At 43.9% G+C, this 2,877-nt stretch overlaps 1 protein-coding gene across 1 annotated transcript in view; it reads left to right on the top strand.

The window, feature by feature from the left end:
- Positions 1-2,877, top strand: part of ZNF846 (zinc finger protein 846) — a 13,698-nt gene that overhangs the window by 1,259 nt on the left and 9,562 nt on the right. The window lies entirely within an intron of this gene.

The raw sequence follows: 2,877 nt of genomic DNA, 5'->3' as shown, positions 1-2,877 counted from the left end.
TCTGTATCATGAATAAGTTCAAGGAAAGGTACTGTGCCTGGATGTGCACATAGGCTAGATTTATGTTTCTCTTTACCCAAACATCTCAGTGTAGCAAAGAGTAACAGAGCAGTATTGCTGCCAGCATATCTCACCTCCAGCCACAGGGCAGTTTTCTCCTATCTCAGAATAGAATGAATGGGAATGCTAAGCTTTACATCCAGACATTCCATTCCCAGGGAGGAGCAGGAGACAGAAGCCTTCCTCTTAACTGCAAAGAGGCCTCCCTCTTTCACTACTACTCCTCAGCACAGACCCTTTATGGGTGTTGGGGTGGGGGATGGTAAAGTCTTTCTTTTCCCATGAGGCCCTATCTCAGGCTGTTTCAGTAGGGGGAAACCTTGGATAATACCCAGGCTTTTGTGGGCAGAGGTCCCTGTGGCTTTCCTCAGTACATTGTGCCCCTGTTTAATAGAGAATGGAGAATGGTGATTACTTTTACCAAGCATACTTACTGCAAACATATTGTTAACAAGGCACATCCTGCACAGCCCTAAATCCATTAAACTTTGATTCATTACAGCACATGTTTCTGTAAGCACAGGGTTGGGGCTAAAGTTACAGGTTAACAGCATCTCAAAGAAGAAACAATTTTTCTTGGTACAGATCAAAATGGAGTTTCTTATGTCTTCCTTTTCTACATAGACACAGTAACAATCTGATCTCTCTTTCTTTTCCCAACACAGTGGTGTGCACCTGTATTCCCAGTTACTTTGGGGGCTGAAGTGGGAGAATCACTTGAGGCCAGGAGTTTGAGACCAACCTGGCTGATATGGCGAAACCCTGTCTCTACTAAAAATACAAAAATTAGCCAGGCGTGATGCATACCTCTAATCCCAGCTACTCAGGAGGCTGAGCCCTGATAATCGCTTGAACCTGGGAGGCAGAGGTTACAATGAGTTGAGATTGTGCCATTGCACTCCAGCCTGGGTGACAGAGTGAGACTGTGTCTCAATAATAATAATATAATTATAATAAGGCATGGTGATGCACACCTGTGGTCCCACCTATTCAGGAGACTGAGGTGGGAGGATCACTTGAGCCTGGGAGGTCTAGGCTACAGAGAGCTGTGTTAGTGCCGTTGCACTTCAACCTGGGCAACAGAGTGAGACCCTGTCTCGGTAGATAGATAGAGGTAATAATAGCTATTGGGAAGGATGGTTATGATAATTGAGCATGTATATATAAAGCTACTAGAGACACTTGTGACACACTAGTCCTCAGTAAATGTCAGTTGCTGTTATTAATACTATCATTACTGAGTGATGATACTGAGTACAGTTTTTGGTGGCCTTCACATCTGTCACCTGCAGAGAGAAAGCTCATGCATAATATTCAGTGACTGATGTTTGATGCTTGTTGTTTGATGATTGATATGAACAGGACCTCAAATAACCCATACAAAGAGGAATGGAGATTGCCTCTATTGACCTAGATTCGTAAGTTATCCTGAAGTGACTTACTTTTCCACTAGGGTTTTTTTTCCTGGAACCAATATGCCCTTTTGAAGAAAAGACAAAGGTAGTAGTCCTGTGTCGGCTACACCCAGAAAAGCAGATGTGGGCCGAGCTGCCTGTTGTGTAAAGGGTAATAGTTTCATTTTACAAGAAAACTTACACCCTGAAAAATGTGACTCTCTATCTGCCCGTAGTAGTAACACTCATGAAGCTTATGCAGCGTTTCCGAAGGCACACAAACCAGGACTGAATTCTAAAACAGCATTCTGGTTGGGCATAGTGGCTCATGCCTGGCGTCAAGGAAGACAGCATTGAGGCCATCAGCTTCAGAGCATGGCAGTCATTGATTGTCCCATGGTAAGTCCTTGTTGATGCTCTTTTTCAGAGATTCTGATTTAGGTCACACTCCACAACGTAAGAGTCCAGTGAACTGGGCCTGAGCAGGCATGCCACTGGTTTTTCTTTGGTTGTTTTTTCGAGACGGAGTTTCTTGTTGCCCAGGCTGGAGTGCAACGGCGCAATCTCGGCTCAACGCAACCTCTGCCTCCTGGGTTCAAGCGATTCTCCTGCCTCAGACTTCCTAGTTGCTGAGATTACAGGCTAATTTTGTATTTTTATTAGAGACGCGTTTCTTAATGTTGGTCAGGCTATTCTTGAACTCCCGACCTCAGGTGATTTGCCTGCCTTGGCCTGCCAAAGTGTTGGGATTATAGGTGTGAGCCACCTCACCTGGCCACTGGTGGTTCTTTTAGGAGGAATCAAAGTGAGATGTACAATACTATTTTGTTTTATTTTATTTATTTATTTATCTTATTTTATTTATTTATTTATTTATTTATTGGAGACAGAATATTGCTCTGTCACCCAGGTTGGAGTGCATTGATGCAATCTCAGCTCACTGCAACCTCTGCCTTTTGGGTTGAAGCAATTCTCTTGCCTCAGTCTCCCACGTAGATGGGACCACAAGCACGCATCACCAGGTCTGGCTAATATTGTTTGTTTGTTTGTTTGTTTGTTTGTTATATGGAGTCTCACTCTGTTACCCAGGCTGTAGTGCAGTGGCACGACTTCAACTCTCTGCAACCTCTGCTTCCCTGGTTCAAGCAATTCTCTACCTCAGCCTCCTGTAATTTTATTTTATTTTATTTTATTATTTTTATTTTTTTAGTAGAGATGGGGTTTTGCCATGTTGGCCAGGCTGGTCTTGAATGCCTGACCTCAAGTGATTTGCCCACGTTGGCTTCCTAAAGTGTTGGGATTACAGGCATGAGCCACTGTGCCCAGCCAGGATGCAGTTTTAGAATTCAGCCCTGGTTCGTGTGCTTCGGAAATGCTACATAAGCTTTGTGAGTGTTACTACTATGGGCAGATAGAGAGTCAC

Source organism: Mandrillus leucophaeus, unplaced genomic scaffold, assembly GCF_000951045.1.
Source record: "Mandrillus leucophaeus isolate KB7577 unplaced genomic scaffold, Mleu.le_1.0 Scaffold1463, whole genome shotgun sequence".
Classification (NCBI taxonomy): Eukaryota; Metazoa; Chordata; class Mammalia; order Primates; family Cercopithecidae; genus Mandrillus; species Mandrillus leucophaeus.
This window is presented reverse-complemented; position numbering and strand designations above follow the sequence as displayed.